The sequence below is a fragment of the Scyliorhinus canicula genome, chromosome 6 (genome assembly GCF_902713615.1).
Source record: "Scyliorhinus canicula chromosome 6, sScyCan1.1, whole genome shotgun sequence".
Taxonomy (NCBI): domain Eukaryota; kingdom Metazoa; phylum Chordata; class Chondrichthyes; order Carcharhiniformes; family Scyliorhinidae; genus Scyliorhinus; species Scyliorhinus canicula.
Window position 1 is genome coordinate 101,877,738 of NC_052151.1, and position 15,883 is coordinate 101,893,620.

The window sequence follows — 15,883 nt, forward strand, 5'->3', positions numbered from 1 at the left end:
TAAGCGATTTTCATTTCATTTTTCATTTCATCCTCCATACCAGGCAACATCCTGGTAAACCTTTTCTGTACTCTGTTGCTTGTACTTAATTTGCTCTGTTTAATCACCTTGCTCTAGAGTCGCCAGGTATCTTTATGATACCACCACGAGGTTCAAGTTCAAGTGCTGATTAATAACTCAATACACCAGTTAGTAAGTTTCAAATCAAAACACATTTATATACACAGTCAATCACTACTCATGCATAAAACTCTACTTACTAGACTATCTCTAACACTAAAAGGCCTATACTTAGCTTTGGAAATGGCCCACCAGGTCAGGGGAACAAAGGCCTTTCGTTCGATTCTGAATCTGCAGGCTTCAAGCTGGTATGGAAGAGTAGCTAGGAGCGCCTATCTCGTAGCGTGCGTTGACTGGAGACTTACTTGGTTGGTGCAGCTGCTAGGCAGGTCTCTCCTTGTTGACAGTCACGGTCAAGAGTTGTTTCGAGCTGCTGAGAGACCGTGCCAAAAAGGACGAATTGAACTTGATGGCTCTATTTTATAGCCCCCAGGGCTTTTGCACCCTTTTGGGCGGACCCCGGACTTGGTTCTAATTGATTGGACTAAGTTCCAATCAATTGAATCGATTTCTCCAATACTGGAGCTGATTGCTGGACGGTTCCTAGGTGTCCGTTGGCCTTCCTTTGTCTTGGCTCCCACTGGCACCGGGGAGTCTGGTTTGGTCTCGATTACTCTTAATATTTCCAATTGTTCCCGGGGATCGCTCATTAATATGCAGATAGTTGCTGGCTTCAGTTCTGTCTGGGTTTCTGCAAGTCCTAATACACAGGAAACCTTGTACCTGCTTGTTTCCCTGTATCTGGCTGAATTTCCCTGCATTCTTAGCAGACCTCCATTTTGGAATCGGGAAGTGGCCAACCCAGGTGGCTACACTCCCTCGTGATCCCTAACGCGAAGCGTGAAGGATCACATTACTGCGTTGTCTTCACTCCCTGACCCAGCGAACACTTTTCCTTGGCCTCTACACTGACCATAACTATGCAATAAAAATTTTAACTAACAATTCTAAGTGGCGCTATGTCATAAAAGGGACATGCATTACAACACAAGAAAAATGGAACCTCTAACTATCCTCCATAAACTACACTCACTTAAACATCCAATTATATTAACTTCCTAATAATACAAAAATAATAGCAGCATTCACATTTTCCTCTGGCTTGGCGGTCAAGCACAGGGTTTTACAATCTTAGTCGCAAACGGAACACATTTCTTTATTTACAAATCACGCAAAACGAATGTTCTTTATTGTAGATCAAGGGGTTCGGGGGCCTGGTGAAAACCGAAAATAGGGGATCTTATCTTATATACCGGGGTGCGAGAGCGGTAGGCTCTCCTTCGCCATTTCCTCATGCGGATAGTCTGCACAATGCTGCAGAGTATCGCCAATGCCAGAAGTGATTCAACTACGTATGTAGGGGAGTACCATGTTATAAACCTATCACGCCATATTGGTGTGTAGTTACTTGTCTCTGGGTGCTATGGGAGAGTGAATCATTGACGGCCGGGGGGGGGGGGGGGGGGGGGGGGGGGGGTCGGGGTTCGTGTTTGTGCGCAACCTCATGTAAAATGTGCAACAAAGAAAAATGGAGGACGTCTTCATCTTTCTCTTTTCTCTTCCTGGAGCTTCTGGAATTTTTTGTGGATACAAGCATAATTTCTGTTATTATCTTGTACGTTAGCATGTCTGTCCTGTAGTGCCAATTTCCCTTTATAATTGGTCACCATCTGTGACTCCCTCATTTAAAAAAAAAATGAATTTCAGGACCAGACATACTCAAAAATACTGAACCAGTGCGAGCCATCTCGCAGGCTGTGCGATTTACCATCCAAATGTTTGAGGATGTAAATAGCAGGAGGGGTGGCAACCGAAAAACAAAACTTTTGAACCAAGAGTGCCGAAATGAGGTGCGTATGGGCCGCGACGTGTAAGATTTGGATGGAATCCCCGGTAGGGCGGGCTGTGCTCTACCTGAGCTTAGCTGACCAGAGGGGGGGTCCTCAGACAGGGTGGGGACCACTGCCGTTTCTCCACTGCCTGAGTAACTGACAAGAACAGGCAAGAATGCCATCGTGGGGGGTTTGCAGTAATGGTTCTACCGTCGAACCAGAAGAGCAGTTATGAACAGGGGTCGGGCAAGTTCTCAGCGGTTTCAGCTGATAAGCATGCCGGTAAGTTCTCATAGGTATCTGCGGACAAACTTGGCGTGGGGCTGTGGAAGGCTGTTTAAAGTCAAACAAACATTACACAAATATGCAACGAACATCGTGCAGGTTCCATCAGAAAGGACACCGTTTCTCTCTCAAGCGGTTCCTTTTAAAACATCATCTGGACACCTCAGTTATCTGTTGCGAACAGGGTCGCAAAGGGATTCTCATTTTGGGAGTCAGACTCAACGTCATCATCTTCTCCCGGATGCCATACTCTTGAATGGAGAAGGGTTGCCAAAGCTGCATTGTGTGACTTAGGGTTCATCTCGTCGTTCCGGATGAGCCTGTACGAATTGTCACGGTGCCAAATGGTCGTGTCTAGTTCTGTGGAAATGGAGTCGGGGTCGTCATCGTAGGGCGGAGATCGTGGGTGAGGGTTGTTAAGGAATGTGATCAGGAAGGGATCACTTGAGTTGTGGTCAGAGTCGCTGGAAGTGGGGCCTGTTGCATGGGGATAGAAGGGAGGTGTGCTGTGGCTGAAGTCTGTCGCTGTCTCTGCTGCTGCTGTCTGTGGGCGTTCCGGGGCGGAGTCGAGGTCGAGTCCGTGGATGGTTTGGTCGTGCTGGGGAAAGGTAGGAATACGTTTCCTGTGTGCGGGGCGTGGTGTTCTGCTGCGTCGAGCATGACGTGGTGTGCGTGGTTAGACTGCGAGCCATATGCCTTGAGCTGGTTAATATGAAACCACGCAGTCTTTCCATTGGGGTACTTTATTTTATAAACAGAGGGGCTTACTTGGTCTGCAATGGAGTACGGATCCGAATACTTAGGTGACAGGAATGTGCTGGAGTTGTAAATGGAGAGCATGACCTGCTGTCCTACATCAAACTCAGTCGCATGCACTGTCTTGTCGAAACAGGCCTTGCTCTGTTGCTTCCTGGTGCCCAATTTTACTGCGGCTGCTAGCTGAGCCGTTTTAACATTTTCCACCAATTGTTTCACTGCGTTCTCGTGGGTGAGGGCCGTCACTTCGGGGCTGGTGAAGTCAAGTCCTAATAAAAATTCTGTGCCTTTCATGGGGTGTCCGGTCATGAGAGTGTGTGGGGTGTATCCTGTGGACGTGGATACAGTGTTACGCAAAAACATCAATGCAAAAGGGAGGACTGAATCCCAAGTGGTGTTTTGTTGGACCATTTTTCTGAGGGTTGCTTTTCGGGTCCGATTCATTCGTTCCACAATACCACTTGACTGGGGGTGGTATGTGATATGGAATTTTTGGGTAATGCCAAATATAGTGAGGGCATTCTTCATTACGCGTCCCGTAAAATGGGAACCTTGGTTGGATTCAATGCTGCGGGGTAGTCCCCATCTCGTAAAGATGTAGTGGGTTAAAATCTTAGCTGTAGTCTTTGCCGTATTTGTCCTTGATGGGAATGCCTCTACCCATTTCGTAAATGTGTCGATAACCACCAACACATACTTGTAACCATTCCTGCAAGGGGGCAGGGGTCCTATAAAATCAATCTGGAGGTTAGTCCAGGGTCCATAAACGGGGCGGGTGTGGCTGAGTTGAGCTTTTTTCGCGTATCTGTCCGGATTGTTTTGGGCATAGATAAGGCAATTCTCAACATAGTGGGCGATGTCTTCCTTTAAATTTGGCCACCAACAGAGCTGCCTGAGGTGGGCTGTAGTGGGATCAATTCCCTGATGCCCATGACTATCATGGAACAAACAAATAAGCTGATTCCTGTCCTGTTCAGGAACCACATAAAGAGTGACTTTTAGGATCACACCGTCATGTGTGGTCAGAGAATTTCTAAACCTATCGTACGGGGCTTTTAAAATCTTTTTTTTTCCTTTTTAAAATCTCCCTGAGATTTCCATCTTGCTTCTGGGCCTGCACTAAATCTTCGATATTGGTCTGTGAAACCTGTACTGCGTGTACTGGGGCGCTTTCGGGGGGGGGGGGGGGGGGGGGGGTTCCAAAAATAACCATGCCTGGAGCCTGCTTTAGCTAGTGCGTCAGCTTTTACATTTCCAGGTGGGGAAGAACAGTGGTGACTTCGAACTTTTATAATTCCAAATGCCCTGTCCTTTGCTTTGTCTAAAATGTGGTGGAGTAATGGGGCTGAAGGGAGGGGTTTCCCGTCTGAGGAAACAAATCCTCTTGCTTTCCACAGGGGTAGGAATTCTGTAAGACTGTTGCAGACATAGAGGCTGTCCGAGTATATGTCTGCTGGGCTAGGGAACGAATCTGGGTGATCTACGATGTATGCAATGGCTGCCAATTCTGCTGCCTGCGAGCCTAAATGTCCTGGTAGCTTTAATGAAATCTCTAGGGTGCGTCCCTGCGGGTCCTCCACATAAATGCCGCATCCTGAAATGCGTTTCCCATCTAATATAGTGGAAGAACCATCCACATATATTCTCAAGGGTGCGCACATGTCTGTGTTCTGGGGGCTCTGGGGTGAACTACCTTTCTTTTTGGGGGGTGTTTTCGCGATGAAGGGGCCTGTGTTGTGGTGCGGTGAGATGATTTCACATTCATGGGGGGGTGCCTGGGTACTGGGCTAGGAAAGTGTGGGTCTTAGTTCTTTTAACAGTGATGTCCTGTCCCTGCAAAAGAAGGGTCCATCTGGCTGCTCTGATCTGGCTTACTGTTCCGTCCTTTAGTCGTCCGTCTAGTAAAAGTTGGGTGGGGGTGTGTTCCGTGAGGATTGTGATGGGGTTTAGTCCGGTGATATATGAGAAATATTGAACTGCCCAGAAAACTGCGAGCAGGTGCCTTTCACAGGCCGAAAATCCCTGCTCCACAGGATCTAAAACTCTGGAGGCGTAAGCCACGGGTCTTAACTGTTCGTGCCATTCCTGGAGGAGCACGGCCGAAAGGGTGTGATCTGTGCTAGCTACCTCTATAGCGTAGGGGAAAAGCCGGTCTGGAACCTGTAGTGCGGGGGCTGCGATGAGGGCTCTTATCAAAGCATCCACAGCATCTGTATGCTGCGGAAGCCATTCCCAAGGGGCTCCTTTCTTTAGGAGATCTGGGAGGGGTGCTGCTTTGGTGGCGAAACCGTCTATGTGGTTTCGGCAGTAGCCAACCAGTCCTAAAAATGACTTGAGGGCCGATACATTCTGGGGAAGGGGCAATTTGACAATCGTGTCAATCCTTTTATGCTCGATCTGGACCAGACATTCGGGGCGAGAAAATTTAGATAAACCATTTGCTAGCTGTCGGTGGAAAATGGAGGGGGAGTTGTGGAATCATATCCACCTGTACTGCTGACCTTTAAATGTGAAGGCAAATTTGTACTGGCATGCTTTTGCCAATGGAATGGGCCAGAATCCGTTACTGATGTCCAAAACCGTAAAATATCGTGAGTTGAGTCCCTGTTTGAGCATGGTCTCGGGACTTGTGGCTACAGTGGGGGCTGCTGCTGGGGTGATTTTGTTGAGTTCCCGGTAATCGATGGTCAGTCGCCATGATCCGACGGTTTTTCTCACTGGCCACATCGGGGCATTATTAGTAGAGGCTACTGATCTTAGTACGCCCTGTTCTAATAAACTATCAATAACTTTTGAGATTTCTCCCTCTGCCTCTTGGGGAAATCCATATTGCTTTTGGGGTCTAGGGTCAGGTCCTGTAATATGAACTGAGCCAGCCATCCTGCCACAGTCATGTTTATGACTTGCAAATGCTTCCCTATTTTTCTGCAGAACTGCCCTAACCTGTTTGTCTGTGCTAATTGTGGTCGGGTCAAACCAGAAATCACCGACTGCGCTAATCATATTAGCATACTCACCTACTGTGAACGTTACGGGGGCACTTGCTGACTTTGCCATCTTCCAGACACATTTGTTCACTGGATTGAATGACAGGTTGTGGGAGCTCATGAAATCAATGCCCAAAATGTGTTCTGCTGTGTGGGGCAGATCGACTAAAACTATGGGGTGTTTGGTAGTAATATTGCCTATCTGAATGGGTACAGGGGCTGTGATGTGTCCCTGTTGTGAGTGGCCTGTAAAGCCGCTGAGGGTGATGGAGTCTGTAGTGGGCCACGTGTCTTTTTGGAACATGGTGGAGGAATTCATTGTGGTGCGGGACCCTCCTGTGTCCCAGAGAAGTTCAATGGGCTGTCCCCGTATTTTCACTGCAACGACCGGTCGGCCGGACCTAGCCCAAAGGGTGTCGCAGACCCAAGTTGGGGAGCCCAAACACCGTCAGTCTGTTCCGTTCATGTCTGTCTGGTCTGAACGGGCGCTTACACTGTGAATAGGCTTTGTCCTATTCCTATTTAGAGTGCCTGTCTGCTGGGCTCTCTGTGGCTTTTGTGGGGCATTGCACGCTCGTGCAAAGTGACCTAATTGTCCACAGTTAAAACATTTCTGTGGGGGGCTGTTTCTACCTTCGTTCACCCATGTGGGGTTCTGGTGCGCTTTTACTGCGTGAATATCTGCATCTGCCTGCTCTTCATCGGGTTTCCTAAACGCGGGTTTATTGTGGACGGATTGCTCCCAAGCGTGGGACAACCTTTTTAAAACCCATTTTTCGTTGTGGGCCTCATCTGCAATCTTAGTATCATCCGCAAACTTGCTAATCAGACTCGTTTCCTTCCAAGTCATTTATATATATTACAAAGAGCAGAGGTCCCAGTACTGACCACTCCAGTGCCGTACTAGCCTCCTTGGAAGGGGTGAATACCTGGGCCGTTGGCGCCGGAGTGGCCCGCGTCGCTTTTGACGCTGGCGTCAGATCTTGGCCGCAGGATTGGACAATCCCGGCCCTTATCTCAGAATCTTTTCCAACAATTTCACTATCACTGACGTAAAGCTCACTGGCCTATAATTACCCGGATTATCCTTGCAACCCTTCTTAAACAACGGTACAACATTGACTGTCCTCCAATTGTCTGGGATCCCACCTGTGGCCAATGATGACACAAAGATTTCTGTTAGAAGGCCAGTGACTTCCTCTCTTGTCTCCCTCAGTAATCTGGGATAGATGCCATCTTCCCTGGGGATTTGTCTACCTTAGTGCTCTTTAACACACCTAACACTTTCTCATTCGTAATAACGACCTGTTCTAAAGTATTTACACATCCCTCTGAGACACCACCAATCAACGTGTCCCTCTCCTTTGTGAATAACGATCCAAAATACTCATTAAGGACCTCACCTACTTTCTCTGCTTCTACACATAATTTCCCTCCTTTGTCCTTGAGTGGACCAACTCTTTCTCTCGCTCCCCTCTTGTTCCTAATATACGTATAAAATGCCTTGGGATTCTTCTTAATCCTGTCTGCCAGGGACATTTTGCCCTCCTACGTCCCTGCTTGAGCTCTTTTCTACTTTCCTTTTATTCCTCAAATGCTTTATCTGTTTTTAGTTGCCTGTACCTCGCATATGCATCTTTTTTCTTTTTAAGAGACACGGGAACAAGTGAATCCTTAATATGGGATAAGGATATTTGTTGTCCAGATGGAATATTCAAGGACAAGTTTCTGGTCAGCAGTATTCACTGAGAAATTAGGAAAATTCCATTGGTGAAATAAACTTAAGGAGTAGCTTGAATATGGGAGAAGTGGTTGTAGGAGTAGTAAAAACAGTTCCCAATGCAAGGATTCAATTCTTGGGAATTATATAGCTGGATCACAGACTGCCTACTGTGGATGAACAGCAAGTAGACAATCCAGCTAAGAAAATTGCAAACAGACCATCCCAGAATATTTCCTAATCGTGTTGTAACAAGGTCAGAGGCACATAAGGTAAGACAAGAGGTGGAGGAGTTAGGAACTCAGGATGAGAAAAGTGAAAAAAGGTTACCTGACATGATCTTTAGTAAGCTGAATGAAGATGGAACAGATGAAGGGCAAGAAACCAATGTGTTTAGTTCAAAGATATTGATAGAATTACAGCAGAGTGATTCCAAATTAAAACATCTCTCAAGTGGCTTACTCGGATTTGGAGGCTCAGTGTATTCCTGAATGTTATCACGTAAAGGATCACATATTGATGAGAAAATGGCATCACACGCATATTAATGCAAATGAAAAATGGGTAGGATTAAATGCTTCCGTCTGCACTTGGGATTTTACTAAAAATATTGGCAAGGAAACAAATAGCTAAATTTAGAAATTGTTGGTAGAAAATTCTAACTGCTTTGTCTATTCCAAGCATATGTCCTGTCCTTCAATGTCGACATATTTTAAGTTATATTTCCATTCCTGAAAGTGCAGCATGCTCATAGAATTACTCTTTCATATCTATGAGAATTTGGGATAATATTTCTTGCTTTTAAGTACAGGCAATGATTTGAGGTGAAGCAATTTCCTCATGAATTATGCTTAATACTCAATGTAAAACCATAAAGCCAAATTTACTTTGAAGGAAGACATTGATATATTTCTTATTATAGGTTCTAGTTTTTGTTTTTTTCAAAAATGTCAATTGGTGAAGGCTCGTGTTTTCTAATTTGTCACTCAGCCACAATCCATTGTCAACAAAATCCAAGATATTGGGCGCGACTTTACACTATGCTGCGCCTGAAAAGCAACTCGACGTGGCACAGCATGACCGATAGAAGCTGGGAGACCCCGCTCCTGCGATTAGCCCGGCTCGCAGTGCCTCGTGAGATCTAATACGATCTTGTGTGAAGTTGCGATGTAAATCCTGTTCATTGTGGGCAGGATCACATTTTAGAAAATCTGCATATTAAAGTGAGACAGCCAGTTGGATGGATGGATTTGTTTATTGTCACGTGTACCGAGGTACAGTGAAAAGTATTTTTCTGCGAGCAGCCCGAACAGATCATTTAGTACATGAAAATAAATTAAAATAAAAAGAAAATACATAAAAGGGCAACACAAGGTCCACAATGTAAATACATAGACACCGGCAGCAGGTGAAGCATACAGGAATGTAGTATTAATCAGGTCAGTCCATATGAGGGTCGTTTAGGAGTCTGGTAACAGGCAGGGAAGAAGCTTTTTTTGAGTCTGTGTTCGAGTGTGTTCTCAGACTTTTGTATCTCCTGCCCAATGGAAGAAGTTGAAAGAGTGAGTAAGCCGGCTGGGAGGAGTCTTTGATTATGCTGCCCGCTTTGACAGGCAGCGGGAGGTGTTGATAGAGTCAATGGATGGGAGACAGGTTCGTGTGATGGACTGGGCTGTGTTCACGACTCTGAAGTTTCTTGTTGTCTTGGGCTGAGCAGTTGCCATTCCAGGCAGTGATGCAGCCAGGTAGGATCCTTTATAGTCTGATGTAGGAGTCCTTGTTGTCGAGATGCGGAGTAGGGACAGGTTAAAGATGTCAGTGAACACATCTGCCAACTGGTCTGCGCAGGCTCTGAGTGCATGACCATGGATCCTGTCCAGACCCCTCATCTTCCGAGGGTTCACTTTCAGGAAGGCCGATCTGACTTCGGAAGCTGTGACGGTGAGTATGGGTGTGTTACTGGGGCACTCGACAGTGGATCAATGGTTTCCTGCTAGAACTGACCATAAAATGCGTTGAGTTCATCGAGGAAGGGTGTGCTGCTACTGAGATACTGTTTGGCTTCGCTTTGTAGCCCGTTATGTTATTTAGGCTTGCCACAACCGATGAGAGTCTGTAACGCTAGTATGTGACCATCTTAGTCTGATATTCTCTCTTGGCATCCATGATGGCTTTGCGAAGGTCGTACCTGGATTTCTTGTATAGGTCAGGGTCGCCTGACTTGAATGCCTCAGACCTGTCCTTCAGTAGGGAGTCAATCTCCCAATTAAGCCATGGTTTCCGGTTGGGGAACGTACGTACTGATTTCTTTGGCATGCAGTCGTCCACACATTTGCTGATGAAGTCTGTGGCGGTGGTGGCATAATCATGTAGGCTAATCGCTGAGTTCTTAATTATGGACCAGTCCACTGTCTCCAAGCTACGTAGTCACGTCGGAGCTCTTCTGTTTCCTCGGACCAGCACTGCTCGGCCTTCTTAGCTGGATTCTCCCGCTTGAATTTCTGCTTGTATGCAGGGAGAAGGAGCACCGTCTTATGGTCTGGTTTTCCAAAGTGTGGTCGGGGGATGGAATGGTAGACGCCCTTGATTTTTGAGTAGCAGTGGTCTTGAGTGTTGCCACCCTGGTGGGACAGGAGATGTGCTGGTGGAATTTTGCCAGTACACTATCGAGGATGGCCTTGAAGTTCCCGGCCACGATGAACAAGGCCTCTGGGTGTTCTGTTTCATTGTTGTTTATAACTGTGGATTGGATTGGATTGGATTTGTTTATTGTCACGTGTACCGAGGTACAGTGAAAAGTATTTTTCTGCAAGCAGCTCAACAGATCATTCAGTACATGGGAAGAAAAGGGAATTGAACAGAATTCAAGAAAATACATGAGAATACATAATAGGGCAACACAAGATATACAATGTAACTACATAAGCATTGGCATCGGATGAAGCAGACAGGGTGTAGTGTTAATGAGGACAGTCCATAAAAGGGTCATTTAGGAGTCTGGTGACAGTGGGGAAGAAGCTGTTTTTGAGTCTGTTCGTCCGTGTTCTCAGACTTCTGAATCTCCTGCCCGATGGAAGAAGTTGGAAAAGTGAGTAAGCCAGGTGGGAGGGATCCTTGATTATGCTGCCTGCTTTCCCCCGGCAGCGGGAGGTGTAGATGGAATCAATGGATGGGAGGCAGGTTCGTGTGATGGACTGGGCGGTATTCACGACTCTCTGAAGTTCCTTGCGGTCCTGGGCCGAGCAGTTGCCAGTTCATCCAGCTCCTTCTTCACTTCTGGCTGAGGTGGGATGTAGACCGCTGTGATAATGGCTGAAGTGAACTCACGTGGATGGTAGTATGGGAGGCACTTCATGGTTAGGTATTCCAGGTCCAGGGAGCAGTAGGTTGCCAGTGTCGCCACATCCAAGCTGCAGGAGGAGTTGATGAGGAGGCAAACCCCTCCACCTTTCGCTTTGCCTGATGATACGGTGCAGTCCGCCTGATGAATTGAGAAGCCTTCAGGTTGTATGGCATAGTCTGGCGAGGCAGGGGTGAGCCATGTCTATGTGAAACAGAGCAAACAGTAGCCTCTTACTTCCCTCTGAGAGGTACGTCTGGCGTTACGTTCATCCCGATTGTTTTCTATCGCTTCGATGTTTGCCAGGAGTATGCTGGGGACAGGAGTCTTGAAACCATGTTGCTTTAGTCTCACCTGCAGACCACCGCGTTTCCCTCACTTCCTCGGCTGGATGGTCCCGGGATCTGATGGAAGAAGTCTAATCTTGTGGAAGGTAGGTGATTGCGTCTGGCAGGGGTTGGGGCGCTGGCGGGGGCAGGGCGCTGGTTATGTTTCCGGTGTTGCGTCTGGCAGGGTCGCCTTTTAAATTAAAAGAAATTAGACTGTGTGCAATCTTCCGGTCAGAAGCGACAACCAAGAACAAGTCACGTGCCTTGCACATACACTTGACTCCAAGTACCCTCCATGTACGTGCTTTTAGAAACATAGAAAAATAGGAGCAGGAGGAGACCATTCAGCCCATTGAGCCTGCTCCTAAATGATCATTGTTGATCATTTAGTGTCAAATAACGGAGCAGAGCTGTTCCGATCTTCCAACTGTTGGCAGGAGGACTGCAAAGGTGGATCTTTTTCTTAAATGTCAGAGACAATCAAGACTCGTAGGCAGTTTACCTACTGGAATCATGACACAATCTGATGGAGAGAGCTGCGCAGGAGATTCCAGGGCTTGACAGAGCCAGAAACTTAACTCAGGAACAAAGAAGTATAAAGATGATTGCTTGAGGTATGGATTTTGTCATTTGTCCAAATGCAAAAAAGAATGCAAAGCAAGGTATGTTAAATGCAGAGAAGCACTGACAAATGAGAGAAGTTTCAGATTTTGAAAGAAGTGGCGGATGAAAAACTCCTTTTGAGGTTTAGACTCCAGAGTCAATTAGTAACTTTCAGTTCACTCCAAATTAAGAGACTACGCTGCAATCTTTGACCTGTGATACCACATGAAAAACACGCCAAAAGCCCGCGAGGGTTGTCAGCATTCTGGAGTAGCAACTCCCAGGAGTATCCAGTGCTAAGTAAAACAAGCATTTTGTTGCTATTGCACTTCACAACGACCTACATATGCGAGGTTGGATTTTCCATTTTCATAAAGATGAAGACGGCACAAAGGAGCTGGCTGAAGTCTGCACCTGACATGCGCATTGCCCTCTCCTCCTTTGACCCTGATTCAAGTGAGATATCCACTGTTCACCAAATGTCCTATGTTTTAGTCTTTCTGCTTCCACCCATCCATGCAGTCTGCAATTGGGTGCACTTCCTGCAAATGTAGTCGGCTGACATGCTGGAAGCCTCATATATCTCCCACATCTCACAAGTGCAGTACTTAACTCCACTGACTGACATTTCAATCACCAATTAAATTATTTAAGAACATTTATTATACTCTTACCTTCACTTATCGCTGCAGATACCCGAGGTAGGTCTTTATATCACTTATCTTCCCAGGATGCTCTCTGGTTTTCTCCCTGCAGATTAACAGTTACAAAGCAAGAAAGCAAAACAAAAAGGGAAAAAGCACCTCCTCCCACTGCATCGAATCGCCACACTGCTCCAAATTACCAGCTTTCAATCCGCACTCTGTCTGCCTCACTCAGGCTGTCTCTAACTTTGCATGCGCTAAGCTTCTAAAGGGAACTCTACATAGGACCAATTCCCCTCCTTATCCCCATAATCCCACACATTAGGGGCTGTTTAGCACAGGGCTAAATAGCTGGCTTTGAAAGCAGGCCAGCAGCACGGTTCAATTCCTGTAACAGCCTTCCCGAACAGGCGCCGGAATGTGGTGACTAGGAGCTTTTCACAGTAACTTCATTTGAAGCCTACTTGTGACAATAAGCGATTTTCATTTCACATTGATTATGCCTAATCGACCTTTGGACTGTGGGAGGAAACCGGACCACCCAGACGAAACCAACGCAGACACAGGGAGAAAGTGCAAACTCCACACAGACAGCTACCCAAGGCCGGAATTGCACCTGGGTCCTTGTGAGGCAGCAGTGCGAACCACTGTACCACCATGCCCCGGACTTTCAGACGGCACTTCAAAGATGGCAATCAAAAGATTAATACACAGGGTAAGATCACATGGGTGTAGGGGGATTTATTAGCTTAGATAGAAGTGTGGCTAACCAACAAAAGGCAGAGTCAGGATAAATGTTTCTTTTTCTGGTTTGCAAGATGTAACTAGTGGGGTGCCACAGGGTTCGATCCTCAGGCCCCAACTAATTACAATATATATGAATAACTTGGATGTAGGGACAGAAGGTACTATAGCCAAATTTGCAGATGACACTAAAACAGGTGGGACAGTAAGTTGCAATGAGGAAATAAGAAATTTACAAATGGATGTAGATAGGTTGGGTGAGTTCGCCAAAATTTGACAAATGGAGTTTAACATGGTTTAGGGTGAGGTTATCCATTTTGGTTGGAAAAATGGAATGGCAACTTATCATCTAAATGGAGAGAAATGTTAAGAGTGCTTCAATGCAGAGGGATCTGGGTGTCCTACTTGAATCACAGAAACTAGCATGCAGGTTCAGCAGATGCATTTCGCACTGCATTCCTCCCTACACATTTTCGGTCTTCTCAAATGTTGCTGCATAACACAAATCCTACAGCGGTAAAATACACAAGAAAATAAATTACAAAAGGATAATTCAGAAGCTGGATAGAAGAATGACTAAAGTGATATGCCCATGGATGTATGTACATGAAGGTATGTACACACATGTATGTACATACATTTGTACATAGATATATCTGATGTTTTCAAACTGAATCACACATTGAAGGCAGGAGAAAGCTCCTGTATAAGTATATAATCATTTCAGTTTAAATAAGTATTTTATTAATCCTTTTCAGTTTATAAAATACAAAAATAGAAACAACAGCAGTAAAACAGTTAAAGAGAACAAGCTAAATTACATAACCCATCCTACAAAAAAAAGAAAAAGGACCCTGCCCCCCAGCAATTAACATAGCCCCTCCCTCACTCACACGGTAAGGCCAAGCTCATTCTCCCCTTGTTTGCGTGGGTTTCGCCCCCACAACCCAAAGATGTGCAGGTTAGGTGGATTGGCCACGCTAAATTGCCCTTAATTGGAAAAAATGAATTGGGGACTCTAAATTTATTTTAAAAAAGTAAGTTTCCCTCGATACTGAGACTGGCTAAATGCTCTCGGGTAAAGGACTTGGGCCTCACTTATGTGAGTCACTAAAATACTAAAATTGAAAAGTCTACAATCAGTTTGAAGAATAACCCCCTCCCAACAACCCGACAACATTATTGTTCCTCAAACGCAGGACTTGTGCTATTTCCAACAAATTTAAAAAGGCAATACCAAATGAGATTATAGTCTTTTGGGGGTTTTCTTTGCTGAGAAAAATTGGACATATCATGCAGGTATTTCTTGAAGTACATTTTGGAAGTTATATATTACCTAAACAGCTCCATTTAAAACACAGTATGCTACTTTATCTGAAACATTTTATGTGATTGAGAACCTACATTCTCAGTACTGTTTGCATATCTATTCATTTTTATTCTTTCATGGGGTGAGGGCATCATTTGTTGCCCATCCCAAGTTGCCCTTGAGATGAGTGACTTTGCTCGGCCGTTTCAGAAGGCAGTTGAGAGTCAATCAAATTTCTGTGGGTTTGGAGCTAGATCGGATAAGGATACTAGATTTCCTCCCCTGAAGGACATCAGTGAACCAGATGGGTTTTTACAACAATCCATGATAGTTTCACAGTTACCCTTACTGAGACTAGCTTTATATTCCAGATTTATTAACTGAATTCAATGTCCTGCAGCTGCCAAGGTGCGATTTGAACCCATGTCCCCAGATCATTAACCTGGGCCTCTGGATTACCAGTCCAGTGTCATTACCACCATCTCCCCTAAAATGATCACCTATATAATATGTTTGCAGCACTAGCCCTCAAAACAAAAATAAATATATAACATAGGCTTTAGAATCATTTAAAAGGACAATTTATGTAAAATTATTCTGAGAAAATGATCTGCAGAACTTTGTAAACCATTGAATGTAAAATTACCTCAATCTGCACAATTTGATGTGGAACCTTGGTAGCCTTTAATACATTTTGTGCCTGAGATAATTTTATATGGACTATTCAATAAACTGTCTGGTTTGTATTCCTTTTTACACTGAGGTTATATATGTAGGGCATAGTATACTAAAATAGAAATCATATGTGGCTGTCTATTGTTTTCATCTTCAGAATTTGAAGCTGAAATTAGTGACTTATATTTAACATAACTATCTGCATTGTTGCCTGGAGCAATTTACTAGTTTTCTTTTTGTTTCTGTATTCTGTCGGTGCCTAAAATGTTGCAAAAATGAAACATTTTAGGAATAGTTTGGAACTAATTCTCTGGGGTTTTCTGTGCTACTGAACCAGCTGCACTAGAATAATCAAAGATAAATATTGCTTCAAGTGGAATTTTCATATTTATCAGTCTTTACATTCCGAGTTTTTAAACTTCAAGGTTCTTCCCTTGCTCTGACACCTGTATGTTTAAGAATGGCCATTTCCTTCAATTAATGCTAATCAGGCTGATTATTTAAAACAGCTTTGATACATTTTACTCACTGAAAATAAT